At 43.3% G+C, this 13,757-nt stretch overlaps 1 protein-coding gene across 1 annotated transcript in view; it reads left to right on the forward strand.

Moving 5' to 3' along the window:
- Positions 1-1,962: 1,962 nt before the first annotated feature.
- Positions 1,963-13,757, forward strand: part of WIPF1 (WAS/WASL interacting protein family member 1) — a 33,613-nt gene continuing 21,818 nt past the window's right edge. Inside the window, exon 1 of the mRNA XM_015561824.1 lies at positions 1,963-2,274. The gene's annotated coding sequence lies outside the window, so the exon portion shown is untranslated. The remainder of the gene's footprint in view (positions 2,275-13,757) is intronic.

Here is a 13,757-nt window from a genome sequence, read left to right on the forward strand (position 1 = left end):
AGTGAAAGAAGAAACCACTGGCAGATTTTAATCAGGGGAGAAACATTATCAGATTTAGGTCCTATGGGGCCTGGTAGACACCTCATAAATGTGTCCAAAGTTGATTGTATTTACAAGTTTTCATTAAAGATAAAATAAACCCAAACTCTAGATAACTACTCCCTTGCATGTCTCAGAGGCTCCAGGCTTCTCGGTGACCTACTCCCTTCTAGCTGAGCTGATGCTGGTGGACAAGAATAGCCATGAGCTCCTGTGCATCTTGTGTGCGCACGTGTGTGTGTGTGCATGTGTGTGTGTTTGGGGTGCTCACTTCAAGAACTTAAAAATAATTCTCAAAATACATAGAGAAATCATCTTATTGCTCATGTTCTCTTTTTAGACCCAACTATAGTTAGACTTCCCCATAGGTTCACTCAGGCATTTACTTGGTAGTTAGTAGAGGGGGAAACAGATGGGAGCTGCAGGCCTCCACCTCTGCCCCGCCCCACGCCTGCATGGGTTATTCATATAGTGAGTGTCCCTTGGACCCCAGGCCCTGTGTGAGGCAGGAGGGATAGAGTCATACCTTCAAGAGGCTCCACGCAAAGTAGAGGATTCTCAGTCACTAATCCTCCAATGCTCTGTGCTCAGGAATTCTGCCATGGCTTGGCATCATGATAACTCTGCTTGTGCAGCTGGACTCATATCTCAAAGAGTTTAGAGTCTGGAAGAACCTTAGACATCAGCTATGCTGGTATTCCTCAGTGAGAGCATTTCCGCAGTAGAAGCATTTCCAGTGTTTTGGATGAGACTGTCCTAAGCATCATAGGAAATTTTTGCATTCCTGGCTCTGCCCATGAATCCTACTGACATAAGCCCCTATTTTAAATGGCGGGGGTGGGGTGGGGTGTAGTCCTGTGGATCCAAACTGTCCAGTGGTCAGGAAAAATGCTACTGATAATCTGGCTTACATTTTGGCTCCAAATACCATTCCAACCCACTGTCCCCCACTCCCAAGTGAAAATGCCACCACACATTTCCAACAGCCTCCTAAATTGAGAACCACTGGTCTACCCAGCTCTATCAGAATATTAGGCAACTTGTCTTTTCATGCCATTTTTCTCAGAACCCAGCAAAGTCAAGACCCAAAGTTCAAATTTTACAACAAGGTTAGTTACTGAAATATGCCTCTGTTTTTCATTCTTTCAACTGATATTATTTTATCAGAGTTATATGGTATGTGTTGAGAACATTAAATCTGATCCTTTCAGATGGATCTAGAAAAAAATTGTGAGCATTTTCAGATTATTTAAACATACAAGGTTTTGGTATAATATTTTCTCCCTACATTCCATTGCCCATCCACCTCTCAGAGTCTTTCAATGAGAAGCCTGGCTTTCCTTCTGTGTTCATTATCTCTGTGCTTTTGTCCAGCGTCTCCTGGAAGAGGTATTGTTACCCCATTAAATATGAAGGACAGAAACAAAACATGCTGGCATAGAAAGCTCTGGATCTTCATATGGCCTGAGCTGTGTATCATGTATCCTGACTTGGGCACCAAATCACCTGTCAAAACGCAGTTGCTTTCATACACCTGACCAGCTCTCTTCACTTGCATTTGTGACTTTCTCCCTATACACTTGAATGCTCTGGAGACGAGGACGAATCATTTGTCCCAATTATTGGTGCATTTGAGAGCTTTTAATTCTTGAATGACTCTTTTTCTTCATACCAAATGGTATAGTTAATATCGAGAGTGATTCTTTCAAATGGAATTTTCCTGAAGGAATCTCGGATTCCGTGAACAATTATTTTTGTGGAGGTATCTAGAATAAAGTTGGACTGTTAACTAGATGGATGTTCTGATCTCCTCCTCTTACTGTGCCAAGCAGGGATATTACACCTTGTGGGAAGGAGAAACATTTTTTATCCTTTTAGTTTAGTTTGTGTGTTGTTGTTGTTGTGTGTTTTGTTGTTGTTGTTTTTTTGCTTGCTTGCTTCTTAAGTAAAACCAATCTAGTTTCTAGTTTCTTTCTGCAGCAAAGGAGGAAGGAACAAACAACAAATTAATCACACAGGAAGCGAATAACCACAGGAGAACGGCTGCCTCTGACTCAGTATGTCATATTTAATAAGAGGCCAGAGCGTGTCCAAAATGACTGTCCAAAAGCGACCCCGCATTTGCCTTAGAAGATGATGCCTTTTTCAGGGACCGTTTTCTCTCAGGGTTCATCTCTTCCTTGCTCTCTGTCTGCCTGTGTCCCTGATCATGCCTTCCTACAGTATCCATTAACGGTAAGAAAAATTATATTTAAATGTATGTTCTTTATCAGCTAGAGGGGGGAACTAAATGGATTTTAACGGGCCGTAGTATGTTGAGATAAAGCTCAATTTTTCAATGGAAGACCACGTGGTCTGTTCCTCTTGCACAGAAGGCCAGCTTCACTGCTATGGTGATTGCAGGTGATTCATAACTTGTGTTTGGAGCCAAAATGTAAGCAAGATTATCAGTAGCATTTTTCCTGACTCCTGGACTGTTTGATCCACAAGTCTTCCCCTCACCCCCTCACCACCTACCTCCCCCCCCCGGCCCCCCCTGTTTAAAACAGGGCCTTATGCCAGTTAGGAAGTGTAACTTTTCCGTGTATGGGGCAGTCCGGTTGCCTTTGACTGTGCTTTGGCCAGCAACAGCAAATGCTTTTAAAGTAAAGGGAGTCACTGGAAACTTCAAAGGAAAGCACCATGGAACTAAACTGTTGTTATTCTACTGCAACAGACAGACGTTACTTCAGTACAAATCTTAAATGAAACCATTTCTAAGCAGTCTTTAGAGAATATGATTTCTCTTTAGAATCATTCAACATCCTACCAGTGCAATCCATGCACAACCACTATTGCTATTCCAATTCTGTAGCATTCGCTATAACTATTTACATTTAATATGATGAATATTTTGGCATAAAATATTGTAGTTTTAAAATTTCAAGCCTAGTACCCAGAGCCTAATACCCAGAGACCTACAGAGCAAGATTGAGGAAATTTAGGGGTATCAAAAAAGTTTTTTTTTTTCCTTTGGGGCATGTATGAAAAAGCAACTTGACATTTACATTCCTCCCCACCCCCTCATGAAGCAACAGAAAATAAAGCTTTAAAATATTAAGAGGGTACATGCCAATTTAGTCAATAAGTACAAGTTCTTTTAAATAATTCAATGGTCTGAGTAGGGTCTACAGTAGGAAACGGGGAAGTGGTCAAATGAAAAGGCTGCAGGAAGAAAAGTAGTACAGCTGGATAGAGAGAAAGGAAGGACGAGGAGAAGCCTGGGAAAGGCTCTGAGGTCAGTTCATGTGGAAAATACCCTTACTATTCACTTGGGTGGGGGTCATAAGCATTATATGTTACCTTCATAAAGCTATCTTGCTTCTGAAGTGGAACATCGTCTAGGTAAAACTATTTTGTAGTCTAAAGAGATTAAGTAATTCTCTTAAAATCAGTTGGGTTTTCTAATGCTCTTTGAAAAGTTCACTCATGGGTCACTTGTTCACAGCTCTTCAATTACTCCAATATCTAAACCTTTAAAGGATTGCACACACTGTGAATGAACTGCAATACTTAGAGAAATCCCCATGAAAATCATCCCTCAGGGATCAGCAGCAAATCTACCCTGATCCCTGATGATATCAAGTTCTAGATCTGGCCTATACGTTGTAAGTTCCCCAACCCATGCTAAAATGTAAGAGGAATGAGCTACCTAATTCCTGGACCTTTTCAGTTTTCTGCCCTTTTGAAGGCTTGCTTAACATCTCGTGAACACGTCATTTACTTTGGAAGTTTCTGGCTGCTTGCGATTTGACTCATTTTTGTTACACCAAACTTTCATACATTTACTTCTTGTTGGAGGGAGCATTTCCCCTCCCTGGCATAACTACCTCTGTCTGTATTTTGCAACCCTCACTCCTGAAAATTAAAACTGAAAATAATACTAGAATAAGGAATGCCTTAATTAGTATGCTTTTCTGAGAAAATTAAAATTTCATGCTCACCTCCCTTCACCATTCACTTGTAATGCAGAGGTTTACAAAGACATGGACATGTGGAGTAAGGTTTAAATCAACTTGTGTTTTCTCTTTTTCATCATAAAATGGTGGTGGTGGGGGGGCAGTAACAGTTATTGAGCCCTTTCCTATGTGTTAGGCTCTTTACTTTCACTTATTTTATTTTTTTAAAAATGGCTAAAGTTATTAAGCACTTGCCTCATTTAATAACCCTACTTAATAGGTGCCATTTTCCCCATTTTATTGTGGGAACTGGACTCAGAGAGGCTAAGTAATTGCCCAAGGCCACCTGACAACTAAGTGTGTAGGAAATGTTCTGTAATTTAAAGAACTTTTTTCCTAAGTGCAGGTTAGAGACAACATCAGATGCCCTTTCGAGGCCTGGAGTCTGGGATTATGCAAATGCTTCGTTTTAAATGTCACAGCAACAGTAAATAGCTTTAAAGTGAATAAGACATTTTTCTTTCTAAGTCTCTGACCTTTGCAGAAGTAAGTTTGGTAACACTTCTAACTTATATAAGAAGTGTTAAATTATTTTAAAAAGAAACATCCTCAAGAAAAAAAAAGGCCCCACTTTCAACAATAAAATGAATAAAATACATCAAGTGTGTTGACATAGACGCAGTGTGTGTGTGAGTGCATGCATGTGTATGAATCTGTGTGTGAGTGGGTGTGTGTGTATGTATGTGTGTGTAGTGGAGAACAGGGGTAGATCTTAATTCCATGATAAAATTAACGATGGTGCTGAGGATTTAGGAAAATTTGAGAGTTGAGCCCTTAAAGAGAATGCTTGGCAGAGCTGGGAGGTCGTGGGAGGAAATCGATGCTGTTGAGTTATGTGGATAAAGTAGAACAGGGTTTCCCTTCCCTTCCTCACAGTTAAACAACAGGTAGGTGGGTCATTCAACTTACTTTCATTTTCTCACTTTTGAAAAGGCTTGATGTCCATGAATTTGCATTAGTTTCTAAATTAAACATATATGACAGCAGGTTAAGAAAATAATTTTACTTCATAGCAGCCTTTATTTTCCTAGCAGTTTACTCTTACAGTAAAATTGTGAGTTGGCGTCATACTAATTGTAATAACATTGTAGATGCTCCAAAATGTCTTCTGAAAAATGCCTTTCCCACCTCCCAAATTAATCAACTCTTTATCTAAATAAATTCTAAGAGAAGTATTTACAAAATAGCCAAGGACCCTCTAACCCAGCTGTGGGCAAACTACGGCCCGCGGGCCGGATTCGGCCCGTTTGAAATGAATAAAACTAAAAAAAAAAAAAAAAGACCGTACCGTTTTATGTAATGATGCTTACTTTGAATTTATAGTAGTTCACACAAACACTCCATCCATGCTTTTGTTCCAGCCCTCCGGTCCAGTTTAAGAACCCATTGTGGCCCTCGAGTCAAAAAGTTTGCCCACCCCTGCTCTAACCCTTAGGCCAATTCTTGCCGTTGAGAAGACAGCCCATAAGCACAATTCACTTAAGTTAACATCATCTGAAATCTTGTTCAACCGAGAAAGGAGCAAGTACTTTTTGAGAAATAAGGGGTTTCGGGTACAGAAAGCTTGTATTCCACATTCAGCTCAGACTGAGAATAACAGCAACACCTAACTAGGCGAGGCTGTCGCTCTACTTATCGTAAAGCAACCCTTGCTTCTCTTCTCCACCTTCTGCTTCCTCTTGGGCTGAGCAGCCTTTTCTGTCTTTCCTCTTGTATCGATTGCCTCATTGCCTGCAGCCCTCTGAGCTTGGGCCTGAGAAGAGGAAAAGTAACAATAATAGGAACAAACTTTATGCAAAGATGTTACATTTTCTAAAATGGCCAAAGGACATCACGGTTGGTGGGGGTGCGGGTTGGGGCACAGAAATGTTGCACTGTGACTGGTCGTCAAACAGAAACTACAGGCGACTGCAGCTGTGAAAAGATTGTGCTAAAGAAACAGGATGGCTGTGGTTTGCTGTGAGCATCAATTTTCCTGTTGAGCATTTTTACAGGAAGTTGAAGAACAAAGCCAACTTCATCTTAATTTGTACTAATGGTTTTCAGATCTTAAACACATCCCACTAAGTTTGCATCATGGAGGAGCCTCTAAAGAATAGAACCAAGAATGATTGAGTAGAAATCCCAAAACTACTAGCTTTTCAAAATACAGGATTTTAGCAGCAATTTGAGTTGGCTAACTGGCTTTCTTTTTCCATTGTAACTTGGAGTGGATTCATTGCTTTATAATGAATGCCTCTGAAATCCTTTCTTATGATTGTAAGAAATCAATATAAATTTAAGTGCCTTTTCTTATTAAAACACTGTTGGGTTATACTAGTATGTATTACAAAGTTCTTTCTATTAGTATTTATTGGTCAAATAATTATGTGTATGTATGTGTGTGTGTGTGTGTGTGTGTGTCCATCTGTGTCCATCTGTGTATTTATAAGCTAGAAGGATATACATCAAAATGTTAATGAAAATTACTTGGGCATTATTAACCCCAAATCTTTTCACCTAAAATTTAATTATTATCAAATGCTTCCTTCAGTGGTTAAGTGCCACTGTTGTGTTTCATTTTCATCTTTGTGTATTTTTGTGTTGTCTATTGATTTATAAATGAATAAATGCTACTTTTAGAAGAAAAAAGTCTCAAAATAGCCAATCTGAAAAAGCCAAGAGAATGTGAGAAATACATACATAAAAATACTTTAAGAACATTATATATGAAGTAAAATATAAATGAATATAAAAACAGATAAGGTACAGAATAAAAAGTGATGAGGGTAAGAGATCATTTGGACTTTTAGATCTGTCCAGTTGTATTAATTCGCTACCCCACCCCAACCCCCTGCCCCACATATACACAGAGTGAATAAAATACTCAATTGAGTCAACCTTTTTGAAAAAAAGTTTAAGTTTCTCCTATTTGTAGTATAGTATTTAAGTGACTTGGCAGTATTTATATAGCAAAATGCTTTATAGTTTTGAATAATACAAAATGGTGCTAAAATGTAACTGGATAAACCTGTTTCTTATGGTCTCAAATAGAACATGGCTGATCCTTCTGAGGATCATCGGGTGTTTTCATTGGACAGAGTTGGAAATCTCTCCCCTCTTCATGTCACTCTGTAGTGTGGGCCTCACATGGCATGATCTAGAATGAATTTAAAGTTGGCTCTGTGAAACTAAGAAATGGTTTACTTAAATAACTAAGTAGTTCTCTTGATCCTAAGAAAGTGGATCATTTTATACTCAAATAATTCTGCTTTCTTGGATGAGCACATTGAAGAAGAAACATAAGTTTCCTGGGCTGAACTGTGGGCTGTGGTTGAGCCTCTTGTTGGCCATGCCTTCGGGGCAAGTAGAGGGTGAGGAGTCTTTCTCACAAGTGTTCCTCATAACCAGATTGACCAAATGGCAAAATGGCTCTGGGCCACAAGATGCCCTGGCTGGTCTAGGCCCAATGTGTGATGCTGTCTAGTGTGAGTGTTAATCCATAATGCTGACCTCATGGCATGATAGTAAAACCAACAAAGTCAACCATTTCGTTCACAGAACTAGGCAGTTCCAGGGTTTCTAAATACTGATGCATCCTCCAGCTGATGGGAAGGTCAGTGATCCTCCAGCTTCGGGGAGACTGTGTATGTGCATGCATGTGTGTAGGCAACAAAGAAGAACCAACTAATGAATTTTTAATTTATGCAAAATATCCTGCTCTGTTTTCTCAATCCATAGAACCAATGCCTTTATAAAAGTTTTATTAGTAGATCCCTCTCCTCACTTCTACAGCTTTTCACCTAGAATTTGACAATTTTTGAATGATGTATTTAACTATTAAGTAAGACTTGTGCAGTCTCTCACATACCTAGGGTTTGGGATAATTTTTTTTATATATATCTTTAATGTATGACAATCCAGAGATATTTTGGTGTAAGAAATCGATTGATGGATATTTTAGTCAAAAGCTATTATTTTGTAATTTCCACAATGGATAATGGACAAGTATTGTTAAAACTGTGCGTATTCATTTGCTAGGACTCCATACCAACACCTCAGACTGGGTGGCTCAAACAGCAGAATTTTATTATCTCTAGAGGTTAGAAGTCCAAGATCAAGGCACCAACAGGTTTGGTTTTCCCGAGGACTCTCTTCTTGGCCACCTTCCCCCGGTGTCCTCACAGGGCCTCTTCTTTATGCTCATGCGTCCCTGATGTCCCTTCCTCTTCTTATAAGGACCTCAGTCCTATTGGATTAGAGCCCACCTAATGGTCTTATTTTAACCTAATCACCTCTCCGGAGGTCTTATCTCTAAATAGAGTCACATTCTGAGGTACTGGGTAGGGGCTGAGGCTTCCACATGTGCATTTGAGAGGGACACGATTCAACCCATAACACTGTGTATGAAGACAAGACAGCCTTTCCATCCCCGTGGGTTTTCTCTGTGCACATAAAATTCAACACACAAGGTGAATGTTTTAGAAAAAAATCTGGCTTTTCTCCCTGTGCTCAAAGTTACTTAAACAGTGAAATGATTCTTTAAAAGAAATTAATTCTCAAAAAATGTATGTTCTTAAAAATGTAATGCCTGAGGTGGGGGTGGGGTGAGAGGGCAAGGAGCAGCTGACGGGAAGGTCAGTGATCCTCCAGCTTCAGGGAGACTCACTACCGTGGGAGGCGGGACACGATGATCTCAAAGAGCTGATTCTGATGCCAGAGAGAGCCCCCACTCCAGGCCCCCTGCCCTGGTCCTTTCCCTTGTGTGAGGACTCCTGCTGGCCCCAGGACAGGGCTGCCTTTCCTGCCCTGCTCCCCCCTCCCAAGGGAGGAACCACACGTGCAAGGCCCAGTCTTCTGGCTGCCTCAGTCCCTCCCGTGCAGCTCTCGCCACACAGGACCTCAGCCACGTCGCCAGCTTGGTCCCTCCTCTGCCAGGAGCTTGAGCGACACTCACACCGGCAGGACTTGTGCTCACCCTCAAGGAAGACAGTTCTAGACCCGCCTGTGGATTGCTTACCCTGCCAGACATGCCGAGACCTTCCTGTGCACCATTTCATTTCATCCTCACAGTAACCCCCATTTAACAGATGGGAAAGGGAGGCGCAGGCAGGTTACAGTCTTATCTCAGGTTATGAGGTAGCAGAACAAAGATTCAAAATCGTCATCTCCTGACCCAGGTCTCATGTTCTCACAGGAATTCTAACGCTTCTCATGCCACAGACCACACTAGTGTCTGATAAAGCCCAAAGGACTCGCTCTTGGACTGTTGTAAAAAGCATAAAACAAAATACAGAGCTTTACTAAGAAAACTAGTTACACTGAAATATGTACAAGATCTAAACAGGGCCATCATTTGAAGAGAGATCTGCCACTGTTGTAATATGATGTGAAAATCTATTGGTGAAAAAGTGTCAGGTGCTGTGACTTGTGGGTTACATTCACAATCGAAGGAAATGGTCATTTTTGTTAGAGCTTAGGGGAAGTAAATATGTCCTTTTCCTCATCCATGTTCACGAGCCCCTGAACTTAATCCACAGCCCCTGCAGGTGTAAGGATCCAGGTTAGGAACGCCTGGTCTGATAGGATCCAGGCAGCTTTGAGGCCCTTCAGTAAGGCCCAGTTCTGGTTCTGATACAGGCTAACTCCTTGAGAGGAGGGAAGCCAGGGCCCTCCCAAGGCCTTGGGTTCTGCTCCACTGGCAAAGTCAGGGACTGCCAGGAAAGCAGTCTGTGCGTAGTGCTAGCAAGCCCCTCTGGCGCGGCCCATTCTTTGCCCAAATCTCAGAATGCACAGGGCTGATGCTGGGAGCCCTGGGCAATGGCCAGCACAGGGCGTGTTTGTTTGACCCCTGGCTCTTCCACTCAACACATATTTAATGAGAATCCTGCTCTGTGCCAGGTCTCAGGGAGCCCTGGTGGAGGTCAGTCCAGTGGGAAGACAGCCAAGAAATGGGCCTGGTGAGGGCCGGGCATGGGAGACGTGAGATTGGTCTTCTTTGCCCCACGTGGTGAGGTAGCAGGATTGAGTCTGAGGCTTCTTGCAGACCTGGACAAATCCAGACAAGCAGCTGTTCAGCTTGGAAGGAGCAGAGCCATGGCAGCCTCTGTAATCACCTGTCGGCACTGAGGAGGAAGAGGGGCGGGTTTATCTGGAGGAGAGTGAGAAACTGGGGGCAAAGCAGCAGCAGCGGAGAGAACAGACTACAGCTGACCCTTGAACAATCCAGGCTTGGACCCTACAGGTCCACTTATATGAAGATTTTTTTCAATAAATGTACTTATTGAATGTAAATGTATTTACCCTTCCTTATGACTTTCTTAATAACACTTGCACTTCTCTAGCTTTCTTTACTATAAGAATACATATGTAATATGTAATATGTATCCTATATAATAAAAACCTAATATGCAAATTGACCAAATGGCAGAACAACCAGTCACAATGACATGCACTGACCACCAGGGGGCAGACACTCAATGCAGGATCTGCCCCCAGGCCAGCCAAGATAGGTGTCAGAGGCCTACCCCCGATCGCCCTACTGGTCACCCCACAGATTGGCCCTGATCACTGGACAGGCCTAGGGACCCTAGCCATGCATGAATTTTGTGCACCAGTCCTCTAGTAACATATATGTGTTGATTGACTATTATCAGTAAAGTTTCCAGCCAACAATAGGCTATTAGCAGTTCAGCTTTGGGGGAGGCAAAAGTTATGTATGGGCTCAACTGTGCGGGGCCAGTACCCCTAGCCCCTCATGTTGTTCAGTGTACTTATGTCTGCATCCCCTCAGAAAGGTGAGGGTATCACCCGCAGGTCCTCCCTCTCCCTTGTATCCAAGGTGGCCAGGCGGGGAAGGCTGAACGTCGGTGGTCCAGGGGCTTCTTTGTAAGTTAGTTAGTGCACAGTCAGAACCATAATTGCAACAACAGAAACTTATAAAATAATTAAAGGGAACTTGGAGGGTGGAGCCCGCTGAAAGGGTCCCTCTACCACAGTCTGGCCCCTAAGATGTACAGGACAGAAGTTCAGTTTCATCTTTGCAACCAGAGACTGACTCATGAGAACCAAACCCATAAGAAGTTCCTGGGGGTTGACCAGAATCCAGCCTTCTTGGTGTTGGGATAACAGGTTGGCAGGTTAGTTGGTGAACATGGGATCCCACACAATAAATTCACGTGCTAAGGGGCGTTTCATCCACCAAGCCCATCTCTGCTCCACAGAGCCCACCTCTCGGCCTCTGGGTGGTGCCGTCCCCACCGCCCTCCTCACTGAGCCGCTTTCTCCAGCGGTGATACCACTGCTTTGGCTGCAGCATCTCTCACAGTCGGCTGGACAGAATCCAGCGTCAGGTTCCTGTCCTTCCTCCTGGTCCTAGGACGTGTCTGACTCTGCAGCCTCCAAAGGTGCCTTCTGCAGCCAGGAGCCCCCTTTACAGACTTACCACGGGCACCAGTCCGAGGACACTGCCCAATTCCCCCTCCCCCCCCGCCCGGGGTACCTAGCTGGTGTCATGCCGAAAACCAATTTAAGGAACACATGTTAAAAGAATCCTTGTCTGAGTCTCCTATTGCAAAACGGATTCTGACCTAGTTTACATGTGAGCCGTAGCACTAGTTAGCTAGCCCTTTGCCTGCTTACAAATGTTTATCTAAGAAGAGCAGGGTTGGAAGGACTCGATTTGAATGGATTGTGTGGGTCTTTCAGTGAGTTGCTTAATTTCTCTACATCTCAGTGTCCTCTGTCAAAATAGCAGAATCGTGCTAGTTTGCGATGTCTGTAAAAGTTAGAGACGATGTCGGTGACGAGCCCTGGGTCCAACTGACTGTCGGTTATGAGCGCTGCTCTGGCTGCTGTGGAGTTTTTCATTTCCTTCTCTAGAGGGCCCACTTGGAACAGAACTACCTGCCTGTCCTCATTCCTGCCTCCCCGCAACTTTGACAAGTCCGGCCACGTCCTTTTAGCTTTTCCTCCCGTTTCTGTGCACAGAAAGCAAGCCACCCAGCAATACTTTAATATGGCAACTTTCAACCTTTTTTCCTCCTGGTACACATACACCAATTACTAAAATTCCGTGGCAGGCCAAAAATATATTCTATTCTTTGCCGATCTAACAAAATCAATAGGTATAATTTTGATTTGTTCACACCGGATAGCTATTGTGTTGGCTGTTGTCATTTTTTATTTGTCAATCGAAGGGAAAGGAGGTCAGTGCCCCTGACTAGATAGTCAGGCGTTGCGTGTTTTAACATTCTTGCGACACACCAGTTGAAAAGTCACCACTTTCATAGAATGTGTTTTTTCGAGGTGTGTTTTCCACATTAATATTTAGCAGTTGAACTCAATTTAAATTCTAAGAAATTGTGTTCTGCAATTAAGAGACTACTGAGAATGGAAGAAAGATACCCTTACTTCTGCTGTTTGAAACTGGGGACACATGTTCCATAGAAACAGTGTTAACTTGGGTGGTCAGGGTCCCGGGCGGCCCACTGGTTCAAAGCCCAAACTCTGCAAACAGGCTTCTCAAATGCTGAAGCAGATTCAGCTGCGGGGAGAGGGGCAGAGACTTGATGATTCTAACAGCTCTGGGTGATGCCCACGGTGCTGGTTGGGGTCCCCACTTAGAGCAGCTGCAAGGACTGGGTGGGAAAAGTTGGGATTGCTTAGGGTGAGGAAGTGGGTGAGGCGCTCCTGGGGCTGCAACCTGGTGGGATGAGACCCAGGGATGGGACTCCGAGGATGAAGGGAAAGGGAGACGGGATTGTGGCTGGTGTAACTCCGAGGGTTTCCTCACTGCTGTTTCTCCAGTCCCCGATGTCTGCCCGCTGCCCCCTTCACCACTACTACCCACCAGGGTTTTCCTAAACTCTCCCGCTCAGTCGCAGAACCTGGCCTGCCTCTGTCCCCAGGGCAATCACACTATGCACAAAGCTTTTCTAATGTAGCCCATTTCTAGTAAACAGCCCGGGATTGTAGGTTTAAGCCCCTATTGTTGTTGTTTTTTAATATACATATTTTTTTATTTCAGAGAGAGAAAGGGGGAGGGAGAGAGGGATGGAAACATCAATGATGAGAATCACTGATCAACTGCCGCCTACTGGGGATCAAGCCCACAACCTGGGCAAGTACCCTGACTGGGAATTGAACTATGGTCTCCTGGCTCATAAGTCAACACTCAACCACTGGGCCACATCGGCCAGGCAAGCCCCTAGCCTTTTTCCCCTCTTTTTTTTCCACTTAGATCCTACAGGGAAATGGCAAGGCGCATAAAGATAGAAATGGGGCCTCCTCATCCATCATCTTACCTTATCACTGTCTCCTTTCCCCAGAAGACTAAGAACGATGAGGGCAAGAGCAGAAACAGATTCATCTTTGCATTCCTACAGTGTGTACTCAGACCCAGGTGAATGTCAGGAATCTGCACAGAAAAGAACACAGCAGGTGTAGGACTGAGGGGAAGAGGGGGTGCAAGAAAGGATTTTGTATGGGCAAAGGACCTAAATAGACACCTTTCAAAAGAGGACATACAGAAGGCCAAGAGACATATGAATACATGTTCAAAGTCACTAATCATCCGAGAGATGCAAATCAAAACAACAATGAGGTACCATCTCACACCTGTCAAAATGGCTATCCTAAACAAACAACAAATGACAAGTGCTGGAGAGGATGCGGAGAAAAAGTAACCCTCTTGTACTGCTGGTGGGAATGCAGACTGGTGCAGCCACTGTGGAAAACAGA

This window comes from Myotis davidii, unplaced genomic scaffold (genome assembly GCF_000327345.1).
Source record: "Myotis davidii unplaced genomic scaffold, ASM32734v1 scaffold370, whole genome shotgun sequence".
In the NCBI taxonomy this organism is placed as follows: domain Eukaryota; kingdom Metazoa; phylum Chordata; class Mammalia; order Chiroptera; family Vespertilionidae; genus Myotis; species Myotis davidii.